This window comes from Glycine soja, chromosome 14, assembly GCF_004193775.1.
Source record: "Glycine soja cultivar W05 chromosome 14, ASM419377v2, whole genome shotgun sequence".
Lineage (NCBI taxonomy): Eukaryota > Viridiplantae > Streptophyta > Magnoliopsida > Fabales > Fabaceae > Glycine > Glycine soja.
In genome coordinates this window covers 31,698,132-31,715,167 of record NC_041015.1, presented here as the reverse complement: position 1 = coordinate 31,715,167, position 17,036 = coordinate 31,698,132, and positions in this window count along the sequence as shown.

Below are 17,036 nucleotides of genomic sequence, written 5' to 3'. Positions count from 1 at the left end.
TGAACTACGGAAGCTCTCGAGAAATTCAAATGGTCATAACTTTTCACTCGGAGATCAGATTCAGGAGGATAATATATCCAGACACTTGAAATTGAACATCGGAAGCTCTCAAGAAAATGAAATGGTCATAACTTTTCACTCGGAGGTCCGATTCAGGCGCATAATATATCGACACGCCCGAAATTGAACAATGGAAGCTCTCGAGAAATTCATATTGTCATAACGTTTAACACGGAGGACCGATTCACGCGCATAAAATATCGAGACACTCAAAATTGAACAACGGAAGCTCTCCAGAAATTCTAATGGTCATAACTTTTCACTCAGAGGTCCGATTTAGGCGCATAATATATCCAGACCCTCGAAATTGATTAATGGAAGCTCTCGATAAATTCAAATGGTCATTACTTTTCAATTGGAGGTCCGATTCAGGCGCATAATATATCGAGACGCTCGAAATTGAACAACGGAAGCTCTCGAGAAATTCAAATGGTCATAACTTTTCAATCGGAGGTCCGATTCAGGCACATAAAATATCGACACGCCCGAAATTAAACAATGGAAGCTCTCGAGAAATTCAAATGGTCATAACTTTTCAATCGAAGGTCCGATTCAGGCGCACAATATATCGACACGCTCGAAATTGAACTACGGAAGCTCTCGAGAAAATCAAATGGTCATAACTTTTCACTCGGAGGTCCGATTCAGGTGCATCACATATAGAGACGCTCGGAATTGAACAACGGAAGCTTTCGAGAAATTCAAATGGTCATAACTATTCACTGAGAGGTCCGATTCAGGCGCATAATATATCGAGACGCTCGAAATTGAGGAACGGAAGCTCTCGAGAAATTCAAATGGTCATAACTTTTCACTCGGAGATCAGATTCAGGAGGATAATATATCCAGACACTTGAAATTGAACATCGGAAGCTCTCAAGAAAATGAAATGGTCATAACTTTTCACTCGGAGGTCCGATTCAGGCGCATAATATATCGACACGCCCGAAATTGAACAATGGAAGCTCTCGAGAAATTCATATTGTCATAACGTTTAACACGGAGGACCGATTCACGCGCATAATATATCGAGACACTCAAAATTGAACAACGGAAGCTCTCCAGAAATTCTAATGGTCATAACTTTTCACTCAGAGGTCCGATTTAGGCGCATAATATATCCAGACCCTCGAAATTGATTAATGGAAGCTCTCGATAAATTCAAATGGTCATTACTTTTCAATTGGAGGTCCGATTCAGGCGCATAATATATCGAGACGCTCGAAATTGAACAACGGAAGCTCTCGAGAAATTCAAATGGTCATAACTTTTCAATCGGAGGTCCGATTCAGGCACATAAAATATCGACACGCCCGAAATTAAACAATGGAAGCTCTCGAGAAATTCAAATGGTCATAACTTTTCAATCGAAGGTCCGATTCAGGCGCACAATATATCGACACGCTCGAAATTGAACTACGGAAGCTCTCGAGAAAATCAAATGGTCATAACTTTTCACTCGGAGGTCCGATTCAGGTGCATCACATATAGAGACGCTCGGAATTGAACAACGGAAGCTTTCGAGAAATTCAAATGGTCATAACTATTCACTGAGAGGTCCGATTCAGGCGCATAATATATCGAGACGCTCGAAATTGAGGAACGGAAGCTCTCGAGAAATTCAAATGGTCATAACTTTTCACTCGGAGATCAGATTCAGGAGGATAATATATCCAGACACTTGAAATTGAACATCGGAAGCTCTCAAGAAAATGAAATGGTCATAACTTTTCACTCGGAGGTCCGATTCAGGCGCATAATATATCGACACGCCCGAAATTGAACAATGGAAGCTCTCGAGAAATTCATATTGTCATAACGTTTAACACGGAGGACCGATTCACGCGCATAATATATCGAGACACTCAAAATTGAACAACGGAAGCTCTCCAGAAATTCTAATGGTCATAACTTTTCACTCAGAGGTCCGATTTAGGCGCATAATATATCCAGACCCTCGAAATTGATTAATGGAAGCTCTCGATAAATTCAAATGGTCATTACTTTTCAATTGGAGGTCCGATTCAGGCGCATAATATATCGAGACGCTCGAAATTGAACAACGGAAGCTCTCGAGAAATTCAAATGGTCATAACTTTTCAATCGGAGGTCCGATTCAGGCACATAAAATATCGACACGCCCGAAATTAAACAATGGAAGCTCTCGAGAAATTCAAATGGTCATAACTTTTCAATCGAAGGTCCGATTCAGGCGCACAATATATCGACACGCTCGAAATTGAACTACGGAAGCTCTCGAGAAAATCAAATGGTCATAACTTTTCACTCGGAGGTCCGATTCAGGTGCATCACATATAGAGACGCTCGGAATTGAACAACGGAAGCTTTCGAGAAATTCAAATGGTCATAACTATTCACTGAGAGGTCCGATTCAGGCGCATAATATATCGAGACGCTCGAAATTGAGGAACGGAAGCTCTCGAGAAATTCAAATGGTCATAACTTTTCACTCGGAGATCAGATTCAGGAGGATAATATATCCAGACGCTCGAAATTGAACTACGGAAGATCTAGAGAAATTCAAATGATCGAAATTGAACAACGGAAGCTCTCCAGAAATTCAAATGGTCATAACTTTTCACTCGGAGATCAGATTCAGGCGGATAATATATCCAGACGCTCGAAATTCAACATCGGAAGCTCTCTAGAAATTCAAATAGTCATAACTTTTCACTCAGAGGTCCGATTCAGGCGCATAATATATCCAGACCCTCGAAATTGAGTAATGAAAGCTTTCGATAAATTCAAATGGTCATAACTTTTCACTCGGAGATCAGATTCAAATGATCGAAATTGAACAACGGAAGCTCTCCAGAAATTCAAATGGTCATAACTTTTCACTCGGAGATCAGATTCAGGCGGATAATATATCCAGACGCTCGAAATTCAACATCGGAAGCTCTCTAGAAATTCAAATAGTCATAACTTTTCACTCAGAGGTCCGATTCAGGCGCATAATATATCCAGACCCTCGAAATTGAGTAATGAAAGCTCTCGATAAATTCAAATGGTCATAACTTTTAACTCAGAGGTCCGATTCAGACGCATAATATATCGAGACGTCCGAAATTGAACAACGGAAGCTCTCGAGAAATTCAAATGGTCATAACTTTTCACTCGGAGGTCCGATTCAGGCGCATAATATATCGAGACGCTCGAAATTGAACAAAGGAAGCTCTCGAGAAATTCAAATGGTCATAACTTTTCAATCGGAGGTCCAATTCAGGCGCACAATATATCGACACGCTCGAAATTGAACTACGGAAGCTCTCGAGAAAATCAAATGGTCATAACTTTTCAATCGAAGGTCCGATTTCGGCGCACAATATATTGACACGCTCGAAATTGAACTACGGAAGCTCTCGAGAAAATCAAATGGTCATAACTTTTCACTCGGAGGTCCGATTCAGGTGCATCACATATAGAGACGCTCGGAATTGAACAACGGAAGCTTTCGAGAAATTCAAATGGTCATAACTATTCACTGAGAGGTCCGATTCAGGCGCATAATATATCGAGACGCTCGAAATTGAGGAACGGAAGCTCTCGAGAAATTCAAATGGTCATAACTTTTAACTCGGAGGTCTGATTCAAACGCATAATATATCGAGACGTCCGAAATTGAACAACGGAAGCTCTCGAGAAATTCAAATGGTCATAACTTTTCACTCAGAGGTCCGATTTAGGCGCATAATATATCCAGACCCTCGAAATTGATTAATGGAAGCTCTCGATAAATTCAAATGGAAATTACTTTTCAATCGGAGGTCCGATTCAGGCGCATAATATATCGAGACGCTCGAAATTGAACAACGGAAGCTCTCGAGAAATTCAAATGGTCATAACTTTTCAATCGGAGGTCCAATTCAGGCGCACAATATATCGACACGCTCGAAATTGAACTACGGAAGCTCTCGAGAAAATCAAATGGTCATAACTTTTCACTCGGATGTTCGATTCAGGCGCATAAAATATCGACACGCCCGAAATTGAACAATGGAAGCTCTCGAGAAATTCAAGTTGTCATAACTTTTCAATCGGAGGTCCGATTCAGGCGCATAATATATCGAGACGCCCAAAATTGAACAACGGAAGCTCTCTAGAAATTCAAATGGTTAAAACTTTTCACTCAGAGGTCCGATTCAGATGCATAATATATCCAGACCCTCGAAATTGAGCAATGGAAGCTCTTGAGAAATTCAAATGGTCATTACTTTTCAATCGGAGGTCCGATTCAGGCGCATAATATATCGAGACGCTCGAAATTGAACAACGGAAACTCTCGAGAAATTCAAATGGTCATAACTTTTCAATCGAAGGTCCGATTCAGGCGCACAATATATCGACACGCTCGAAATTGAACTACGGAAGCTCTCGAGAAAATCAAATGGTCATAACTTTTCACTCGGAGGTCCGATTCAGGTGCATCACATATAGAGACGCTCGGAATTGAACAACGGAAGCTTTCGACAAATTCAAATGGTCATAACTATTCACTGAGAGGTCCGATTCAGGCGCATAATATATCGAGACGCTCGAAATTGAGGAACGGAAGCTCTCGAGAAATTCAAATGGTCATAACTTTTCACTCAGAGGTCCGATTTAGGCGCACAATATATCCAGACCTTCGAAATTGATTAATGGAAGCTCTCGAGAAATTCAAATGGTCATTACTTTTCAATCGGAGGTCCGATTCAGGCGCATAATATATCGAGACGCTCGAAATTGAACAACGGAAGCTCTCGAGAAATTCAAATGGTCATAACTTTTCAATCGGAGGTCCGATTGAAGAGCACAATATATCGACACGCTCGAAATTGAACTACGGAAGCTCTCGAGAAAATCAAATGGTCATAACTTTTCACTCGGAGGTCCGATTCAGGCGCATAATATATCCAAACCCTCGAAATTGAGTAATGAAAGCTCTCGATAAATTCAAATGGTCATAACTTTTCACTCGGAGATCAGATTCAGGCGTATAATATATGCAGTTGCTCGAAATTGAACAACAGAAGCTCTCGAGAAATTCAAATTGTCATAACTTTTCACTCAGAGGACCGATTCACGCGCATAATATATCTAGACGCTCGAAATTGAACTACGGAAGCTCTCGAGAAATTCAAATGTTCATAACTTTTCACTCGGAGATCAGATTCAGGAGGATAATATATCCAGACACTTGAAATTGAACATCGGAAGCTCTCAAGAAAATCAAATGGTCATAACTTTTCACTCGGAGGTCCGATTCAGGCGCATAATATATCGACACACCCGAAATTGAACAATGGAAGCTCTCGAGAATATCAAATTGTTATAACTTTTCACTCGTAGGGCCGATTCAGGCACATAATATATCGAGACGCTCGAAATTGAGCAACGGAAGCTCTCGAGAAGTTCAAATGGTCATAACTTTTCACTCAGAGGTCCGATTTAGGCGCATAATATATCCAGACCCTCGAAATTGATTAATGGAAGCTCTCGATAAATTCAAATGGTCATTACTTTTCAATCGGAGGTCCGATTCAGGCGCATAATATATCGAGACGCTCGAAATTGAACAACGGAAGCTCTCGAGAAATTCAAATGGTCATAACTTTTCAATCGCAGGTCCAATTCAGGCGCACAATATAGCGACACGCTCGAAATTGAACTACGAAAGCTCTCGAGAAAATCAAATGGTCATAACTTTTCACTCGGAGGTCCGATTCAGGCGCATAAAATATCAACACGCCCGAAATTGAACAATGGAAGCTCTCGAGAAATTCAAGTTGTCATAACTTTTCAATCGGAGGTCCGATTCAGGCGCATAATATATCGAGACGCCCAAAATTGAACAACGGAAGCTCTCTAGAAATTCAAATGGTTAAAACTTTTCACTCAGAGGTCCGATTCAGGTGCATAATATATCCAGACCCTCGAAATTGAGCAATGGAAGCTCTCGAGAAATTCAAATGGTCATTACTTTTCAATCGGAGGTCCGATTCAGGCGCATAATATATCGAGACGCTCGAAATTGAACAACGGAAGCTCTCGAGAAATTCAAATGGTCATAACTTTTCAATCGAAGGTCCGATTCAGGCGCACAGTATATCGACACGCTCGAAATTGAACTACGGAAGCTCTCGAGAAAATCAAATGGTCATAACTTTTCACTCGGAGGTCCGATTCAGGTGCATCACATATAGAGATGCTCGGAATTGAACAACGGAAGCTTTCGAGAAATTCAAATGGTCATAACTATTCACTGAGAGGTCCGATTCAGGCGCATAATATATCGAGACGCTCGAAATTGAGGAACGGAAGCTCTCGAGAAATTCATATGGTCATAACTTTTCACTCAGAGGTCCGATTCAGGTGCATAATATATCCAGACCCTCGAAATTGAGCAATGGAAGCTCTCGAGAAATTCAAATGGTCATTACTTTTCAATCGGAGGTCCGATTCAGGCGCATAATATATCGAGACGCTCGAAATTGAACAACGGAAGCTCTCGAGAAATTCAAATGGTCATAACTTTTCAATCGGAGGTCCGATTCAAGCGCACAATATATCGACACGCTCGAAATTGAACTACGGAAGCTCTCGAGAAAATCATATGGTCATAACTTTTCACTCGGAGGTCCGATTCAGGCGCATAATATATCCAAACGCTCGAAATTGAACAACGGAAGCTCTCCAGAAATTCAAATGGTCATAACTTTTCACTCGGAGATCAGATTCAGGCGGATAATATATCCAGACGCTAGAAATTCAACATCGGAAGCTCTGTAGAAATTCAAATAGTCATAACTTTTCACTCAGAGGTCCGATTCAGGCGCATAATATATCCAGACCCTCGAAATTGAGTAATGAAAACTCTCGATAAATTCAAATGGTCATAACTTTTCACTCGGAGATCAGATTCAAATGATCGAAATTGAACAACGGAAGCTCTCGAGAAATTCAAATGGTCATAACTTTTCAATCAGAGGACCGATTCACGCGCATAATATATCGAGACGCTCGAAATTGAACTACGGAAGCTCTCGAGAAATTCAAATGGTCATAACTTTTCACTCGGAGATCAGATTCAGGAGGATAATATATCCAGACACTTGAAATTGAAAATCGGAAGCTCTCAAGAAAATCAAATGGTCATAACTTTTCACTCGGAGGTCCGATTCAGGCGCATAATATATCGACACGCCCGAAATTGAACAATGGAAGCTCTCGAGAAATTCAAGTTGTCATAACTTTTCAATCGGAGGTCCGATTCAGGCGCATAATATATCGAGACGCCCAAAATTGAACAACGGAAGCTCTCTAGAAATTCAAATGGTTAAAACTTTTCACTCAGAGGTCCGATTCAGGTGCATAATATATCCAGACCCTCGAAATTGAGCAATGGAAGCTCTCGAGAAATTCAAATGGTCATTACTTTTAAATCGGAGGTCCGATTCAGGCGCACAATATATCGACACGCTCGAAATTGAACTACGGAAGCTCTCGAGAAAATCAAATGGTCATAACTTTTCACTCGGAGGTCCGATTCAGGTGCATCACATATAGAGACGCTCGGAATTGAACAACGGAAGCTTTCGAGAAATTCAAATGGTCATAACTATTCACTGAGAGGTCCGATTCAGGCGCATAATATATCGAGACGCTCGAAATTGAGGAACGGAAGCTCTCGAGAAATTCATATGGTCATAACTTTTCACTCAGAGGTCCGATTTAGGCGCATAATATATCCAGACCCTCGAAATTGATTAATGGAAGCTCTCGAGAAATTCAAATGGTCATTACTTTTCAATCGGAGGTCCGATTCAGGCGCATAATATATCGAGACGCTCGAAATTGAACAACGGAAGCTCTCGAGAAATTCAAATGGTCATAACTTTTCAGTCGGAGGTCCGATTCAAGCGCACAATATATCGACACGCTCGAAATTGAACTACGGAAGCTCTCGAGAAAATCAAATGGTCATAACTTTTCACTCGGAGGTCCGATACACGTGCATAATATATCGACACGCCCGAAATTGAACAATGGAAGCTCTCAAGAAATTCAAGTTGTCATAATGTTTCACTCGGAGGTCCGATTCAGGCGCATAATATATCGAGACGCTCGAAATTGAGCAACGGAAGCTCTCGAGAAATTCAAATGGTCATAACTTTTCTCTCGGAGATCATATTCAGGAGGATAATATCTCTTGACGCTCGAAATTGAACATCAGAAGCTCTCCAGAAATTCAAATAGTCATAACTTTTCACTCAGAGGTCCGATTCAGGCACACAATATATCGAGACGCTCGAAATTGAGCAACGGAAGCTCTCGAGAAATTCAAATGGTCATAACTTTTCACTCAGAGGTCCGATTCAGGCGCATAATATATCCAGACCCTCGAAATTGAGTAATGGAAGCTCTCGAGAAATTCAAATTGTCATAACTTTTCACTCGAAGGTCCCATTCAGGCACATAATATATCCAGACGCTCGAAATATAACATCGGAAGCTCTCGAGAAAATCAAATGGTTATAACTTTTCACTCAGATGTCCGATTAAGGCGCACAATATATCGAGACGCTCGAAATTGAACAACAGAGGCTCTCGAGAAATTCAAATGGTCATAACTTTTACCTCGGAGGTCTGATTTAGGCGCATAATATATCGACACGCTCGAAATTGAACAATGGAAGCTCTCGAGAAATTCAAATTGTCATAACTTTTCACTCGAAGGTCCGATTCAGGCACATAATATATCGAGACGCTCGAAATTGTGCAACGGAAGCTCTCTAGAAAATCAAATGGTCATAACTTTTCACTCGGAGGTCCGATTTAGGCGAATAATAGATTGACACGCCCGAAATTGAACAATGGAGCTCTCGAGAAATTCAAATTGTCATAACTTTTCAGTCGGAGGTCCGATTCAGGCACATAATATATTGAGACGCTCGAAATTGAGCAACGGAAGCTCTCGAGAAATTCAAATGGTCATAACTTTTCACTCAGAGGTCCGATTCAGGCACATAATATATCAAGACGCCCGAAATTGAACTACGGAAGCTCTCGACAAATTCAAATGGTCATAACTTTTCAGTCAGAGGTCCGATTCAGGCGCATAATATATCGAGACGTTCAAAATTGAGCAACCGAAGCTCTCGAGAAATTCAAATGGTCATAAGTTTTCAATTGTAGGTCCGATTCAGGCGCATAATATATCGAGACGCTCGAAATTGAACAACGGAGGCTCTCGAGAAATTCAAATGGTCATAACTTTTCCCTCGGAGGTCCGATTTAGGCGCATAAATATCGACACGCCCGAAATTGAACAATGGAAGCTCTCGAAAAATTCAAAGTGTCATAACTTTTCACTCGAAGGTCCGATTCAGGCACATAATATATCGAGACGCTCGAAATTATGCAACGGAAGCTCTTGAGAAATTCAAATGGTCATAACTTTTCACTCAGAGGTCCGATTAAGGCGCACAATATATCGAGACGCTCGAAATTGAACAACGGAGGCTCTCGAGAAATTCAAATGGTCATAACTTTTACCTCGGAGGTCTGATTTAGGCGCATAATATATCGACACGCCCGAAATTGAACAATGGAAGCTCTCGAGAAATTCAAATTGTCATAACTTTTCACTCGAAGGTCCGATTCAGGCACATAATATATCGAGACGCTCGAAATTGTGCAACGGAAGCTCTTGAGAAATTCAAATGGTCATAACTTTTCACTCAGAGGTCCGATTAAGGCGCACAATATATCGAGACGCTCGAAATTGAACAACAGAGGCTCTCGAGAAATTCAAATGGTCATAACTTTTACCTCGGAGGTCTGATTTAGGCGCATAATATATCGACACGCCCGAAATTGAACAATGGAAGCTCTCGAGAAATTCAAATTGTCATAACTTTTCACTCAAAGGTCCGATTCAGGAACATAATATATCGAGACGCTCGAAATTGTGCAACGGAAGCTCTCTAGAAAATCAAATGGTCATAACTTTTCACTCGGAGGTCCGATTTAGGCGAATAATATATCGACACGCCCGAAATTGAACAATGGAGCTCTCGAGAAATTCAAATTGTCATAACTTTTCAGTCGGAGGTCCGATTCAGGCACATAATATATCGAGACGCTCGAAATTGAGCAACGGAAGCTCTCGAGAAATTCAAATGGTCATAACTTTTCACTCAGAGGTCCGATTCAGGCACATAATATATCAAGACGCCCGAAATTGAACTACGGAAGCTCTCGAGAAATTCAAATGGTCATAACTTTTCACTCGGAGATCCGATTCAGGCGGATAATATATCCAGACGCTCGAAATTGAACATCGGAAGCTCTCGAGAAATTCAAATGGTCATAACTTTTCACTCGGAGATCAGATTCAGGCGGATAGTATATCCAGACGCTCGAAATTGAACATCGGAAGGTCTCCAGAAATTAAAATAGTCTTAACTTTTCACTCAAAGGTCCGATTCAGGCGGATAATATATCCAGACGCTCGAAATTGAACTACGGAAGCTCTCGAGAAATTTAAATGGTAATAACTTTTCACTCGGAGGTCCGATTCAGGCGCATAATATATCGACATGCACGAAATTGAACAATGGAAGCTCTTGAGAAATTCAAATTGTCATAACTTTTCACTCAGAGGTCCGATTCAGGCACATAATATATCGAGACGCTCGAAATTGTGCAACGGAAGCTCTCTAGAAAATCAAATGGTCATAACTTTTCACTCGGAGGTCCGATTTAGGCGAATAATATATCGACACGCCCGAAATTGAACAATGGAGCTCTCGAGAAATTCAAATTGTCATAACTTTTCAGTCGGAGGTCCGATTCAGGCACATAATATATCGAGACGCTCGGAATTGAACAACGGAAGCTTTCGAGAAATTCAAATGGTCATAACTCGAAATTGAGGAACGAAAGCTCTCGAGAAATTCAAATGGTCATAACTTTTCACTCAGAGGTCCGATTTAGGCGCACAATATATCCAGACGCTCGAAATTGAACATCGGAAGCTCTCGAGAAATTCAAATGGTCATTACTTTTCACTCGGAGATCAGATTCAGGCGGATAGTATATCCAGACGCTCGAAATTGAACATCGGAAGGTCTCCAGAAATTAAAATCGTCTTAACTTTTCACTCAGAGGTCCGATTCAGGCGGATAATATATCCAGACGCTCGAAATTGAACTACGGAAGCTCTCGAGAAATTTAAATGGTAATAACTTTTCACTCGGAGGTCTGATTCAGGCGCATAATATATCGACATGCACGAAATTGAACAATGGAAGCTCTTGAGAAATTCAAATTGTCATAACTTTTCACTCAGAGGTCCGATTCAGGCGCATAATATATCGAGACGCTCAAAATTGAGCAACGGAAGCTCTCGAGAAATTCAAATGGTCATAACTTTTCCCTCAGAGGTCCTATTCAAGCGCATAATATATCCAAACCCTCGTAATTGAGTAATGGAAGCTATCGAGAAATTTAAATGGTCATAACTTTTTAATCGTAGGTCCGATTCAGGCGCATAATATATCGAGACGCTCGAAATTGAACTACGGAAAATCTCGAGAAATTCAAATGGTCATAACTTTTGACTCGGAGGTCCGATTCACACGCATAATATATCGACACGCCCGAAATTGAAAAATGGAAGCTCTCGAGAAATTCAAATTGTCATAACTTTTCACTCGGAGGTTCGATACAGGCGCATAATATATCGAGACACCCGAATTTGAACTACGGAAGCTCTCGAGAAATTCAAATGGGCATAACTTTTCACTCGGAGGTCCGATTCAGGCACATAATATATCGAGACGCTCGAAATTGAGCAACGGAAGCTCTCGAGAAATTCAAATGGTCATAACTTTTCACTCGGAGATCAGATTCAGGCGGATAATATATCCAGACGCTCGAAATTGAACTACGGAAGCTCTCGAGAAATTTAAATGGTAATAACTTTTCACTCGGAGGTCCGATTCAGGCGCATAATATATCGACATGCACGAAATTGAACAATGGAAGCTCTTGAGAAATTCAAATTGTCATAACTTTTCACTCAGAGGTCCGATTCAGGCACATAATATATCGAGACGCTCAAAATTGAGCAACGGAAGCTCTCGAGAAATTCAAATTGTCATAACTTTTCACTCAGAGGTCCGATTTAGGCGCATAATATATCGAGACGCCCGAAATTGAACAACGAAAGCTCTCGAGAAATTCAAATGGTCATAACTTTTGACTCGGAGATCAGATTCAGGCGGATAATATATCCAGACGCTAGAAATTGAACTACGGAAGCTCTCGAGAAATTCAAATGGTCATAACTTTTCACTCGGAGATCAGATTCAGGCGGATAATATATCCAGACGCTCGAAATTGAACATCGGAAGGTCTCCAGAAATTAAAATAGTCTTAACTTTTCACTCAGAGGTCCGATTCAGGCGCATAATATATCGAGACGCTCCAAATTGAACAACGGAAGCTCTCGAGAAATTCAAATGGTCATAACTTTTCACTCGGAGATCCAATTCAGGCGCATAATATATCGACACGCCAGAAATTGAATAATGGAAGCTCTCGAGAAATTCAAATTGTCATAACTTTTCACTCGGAGGTCCGATTCAGGCACATAATATATCGAGACGCTAGAAATTGAGCAACGGAAGCTCTCGAGAAATTCAAATGGTCATAACTTTTCACTCAGAGGTCCGATTCAGGCGCATAATATATCCAGACCCTGGAAATTGGGCAATGGAAGCTCTCGAGAAATTCAAATGGTCAGTAATTTTCAATCGGAGGTCCGATTCAAGCGCATCACATATAGACACGCGCGGAATTGAACAGCGGAAGCGCTCGACAAATTCAAATTGTCATAACTTTTCAGTCAGAGGTCCAATTCAGGCGCATAATATATCCAGACCCTGGTAATTGAGCAATGGAAGCTCTCGAGAAATTCAAATGGTCATTAATTTTCAATTGGAGGTCCGATTCAAGCGCATCACATATAGACACGCTCGGAATTGAACAACGGAAGCTCTCGACAAATTCAAATGGTCATAACTTTTCAGTCAGAGGTCCGATTCAGGCGCATAATATATCGAGACGCTCAAAATTGAGCAACGGAAGCTCTCGAGAAATTCAAGTGGTCATAACTTTTCAATCGTAGGTCCGATTCAGGCGCATAATATATCGAGACGCTCGAAACTGAGCAACGGAGGCTCTCGAGAAATTCAAATGGTCATAACTTTTCCCTCGGAGGTCCGATTTTGGCGCATAATATATCGACACGCCCAAAATTGAACAATGGAAGCTCTCGAGAAATTCAAATTGTCATAACTTTTCACTCGAAGGTCCGATTCAGGCACATAATATATCGAGACGCTCGAAATTGTGCAACGGAAGCTCTCTAGAAAATGAAATGGTCATAACTTTTCACTCGGAGGTCCGATTTAGGCGCATAATATATCGACACGCCCGAAATTGAACAATGGAGCTCTCGAGAAATTCAAGTTGTCATAACTTTTCACTTGGAGGTCCGATTTAGGCACATAATATATCGAGACGCTCGAAATTGAGCAACGGAAGCTCTCGAGAAATTCAAATGGTCATAACTTTTCACTCAGAGGTCCGATTCAGGCACATAAGATATCCAGACGCCCGAAATTGAACTACGGAAGCTCTCGAGAAATTCAAATGGTAATAACGTTTAAGACGGAGGACCGATTCACGCGCATAATATATCTAGACGCTCAAAATTGAACAACGGAAACTCTCGAGAAATTCAAATGGTCATAACTTTTCACTCGGAGGTCCGATTCAGGCGCATAATATATCGAGACGCTCGAAATTGAACTACGGAAGCTCTCGAGAAATTCAAATGGTCATAACTTTTCACTCGGAGGTCCGATTCACGCGCATAATATATCGACACGCTCGAAATTGAACAATGGAAGCTCTCGAGAAATTCAAATGGTCATAACTTTTCACTCGGAGGTCCGATTCCGATTCCGGCACATAATATATCGAGACGCTCGAAATTGAGCAACGGAAGCTCTCGAGAAATTCAAATGGTCATAACTTTTCACTCGGAGATCAGATTCAGGCGGATAATATATCCAGACGCTCGAAATTGAATATCGGAAGCTCTCTAGAAATTCAAATAGTCATAACTTTTCACTCAGAGGTTCGATTCAGGCGCAAAATATATCCAGACCATCGAAATTGAGCAATGGAAGCTATCGGGAAATTCAAATTGTCATTACTTTTCAATCGGAGGTCCGATTCAAGCGCATCACATATAGACACGCTCGGAATTGAACAACGGAAGCTCTCGACAAATTCAAATGGTCATAGCTTTTCACTCAGAGGTCCGATTCAGGCGCATAATATATCGAGACGCTCTAAATTGAGCAACGGAAGCTCTCGAGAAATTCAAATGGTCATAACTTTTCCCTTAGAGGTCTTATTCAGGCGCATAATATATCCAGACCCTCGTAATTGAGTAATGGAAGCTATCGAGAAATTTAAATGGTCATAACTTTTCAATCGTAGGTCCGATTCAGGCGCATAATATATCGAGACGCTCGAAATTGAACAACGGAAGTTCTCGAGAATTTCAATTTGTCATAACGTTTAACACGGAGGACCGATTCACGCGCATAATATATCTAGACGCTCAAAATTGAACAACGGAAGCTCTCGAGAAATTCAAATGGTCATAACTTTTCACTCGGAGGTCCGATTCAGGCGCATAATATATCGAGACGCTCTAAATTGAGCAACGGAAGCTCTCGAGAAATTCAAATGGTCATAACTTTTCCCTTAGAGGTCTTATTCAGGCGCATAATATATCCAGACCCTCGTAATTGAGTAATGGAAGCTATCGAGAAATTTAAATGGTCATAACTTTTCAATCGTAGGTCCGATTCAGGCGCATAATATATCGAGACGCTCGAAATTGAACAACGGAAGTTCTCGAGAATTTCAATTTGTCATAACGTTTAACACGGAGGTCCGATTTACACGCATAATATATCGACACGCCCGAAATTGAACAATGGAAGCTCTCGAGGAATTCAAATCGTCATAACTTTTCACTCGGAGGTCTGATACAGGCGCATAATATATCGAGACCCCCGAAATTGTGCTACGGAATCTCTCGAGAAATTCAAATGGTCATAACTTTTCACTCGGAGGTCCGATTCAGGCACATAATATATCGAGACGCTCGAAATTGAGCAACGGAAGCTCTCGAGAAATTCAAATGGTCATAACTTTTCACTTGGAGATCAGATTCAGGCGGATAATATATCCAGACGCTCGAAATTGAACATCGGAAGCTCTCGAGAAATTAAAATGGTCATAACTTTTCCCTCGGAGGTCCGATTCAGGCGCATAATATATCGAGACGCTCGAAATTGAACTACGGAAGCTCTCGAGAAATTTAAATGTTAATAACTTTTCACTCGGAGGTCCGATTCAGGCGCATAATATATCGACATGCACGAAATTGAATAATGGATGCTCTTGAGATATTCAAATTGTCATAACTTTTCACTCAGAAGGTCCGATTCAGGCACATAATATATCGAGACGCTCGAAATTGAACTACGGAAGCTCTCGAGAAATTTAAATGTTATTAACTTTTCACTCGGAGGTCCGATTCAGGCGCATAATATATCGACATGCACGAAATTGAATAATGGATGCTCTTGAGATATTCAAATTGTCATAACTTTTCACTCAGAAGGTCCGATTCAGGCACATAATATATTGAGACGCTCGAAATTGTGCAACGGAAGCTCTCTGGAAAATCAAATGGTCATAAGTTTTTACTCGGAGGTCCGATTTAGGCGCATAATATATCGACACCCCCGAAATTGAACAATGGAAGCTCTCGAGAAATTCAAATTGTCATAACTTTTCACTCGAAGGTCCGATTCAGGCACATAATATATCGAGACGCTCGAAATTGTGCAACGGAAGCTCTCTAGAAAATCAAATGGTCATAACTTTTCACTCGGAGGTCCGATTTAGGCGCATAATATATCAACACGCCCGAAATTGAACAATGGAGCTCTCGAGAAATTCAAATTGTCATAACTTTTCACTCGGAGGTCCGATTCAGGCACATAATGTATCGAGACGCTCGAAATTGTGCAACGGAAGCTCTCTAGAAAATCAAATGGTCATAACTTTTCACTCAGAGGTCCGATTCAGGCACATAATATATCGAGACGCCCGAAATTGAACTACGGAAGCTCTCGAGAAATTCAAATGGTCATAACTTTTCACTCGGAGATCAGATTCAGGCGGATAATATATCTAGACGCTCGAAATTGAACATCGGAAGCTCTCTAGAAATTCAAATAGTCCCTCGTCGACGTCGGCTAGAATTTTTTTCGATCAGTATCGGCGAATCAAGTTTTTTTCCGAGGTGGGCTAATGATTTTGTTGCCGAGGAAATGAAAACATGCCGCTGTCGGTCGAACCACAACTTCGATTGAGGTCGAAAGAAAAAACCTAGCCGACGTAGATTGTAAATTTTTACGGCAACACCGAACAAAAAAGCATCCTCTACCGTAAAAAAATATTATCGGCCAGCGTTTGTAAAAAAATATTGCGCAATGTCGGCAGGAAAACATGAGTCGCGACTTTACAACGACCGATGTCGGTCATTGTATTTTCTAATCAATCCCTGAATAATATTTGGATGATGTCTATTAGGAAATGTTCGATCGGCGTAATCCGGTGATGCTTCTATTGTAAACCTCGATCGTTAATCTTTCCTCGTCGACGTCGGCTAGAATATTTTTCGATGAGTATCGGCGAATCAAGTTTTTTTCCGAGGCGGGCTAATTTTGTCGTTGCTGAGCAAATGAAAACATGCCGCTGTCGGTCGAACCACAACTTCGGTTGAGGTCGAACCAAAAAACCTAGCCGAC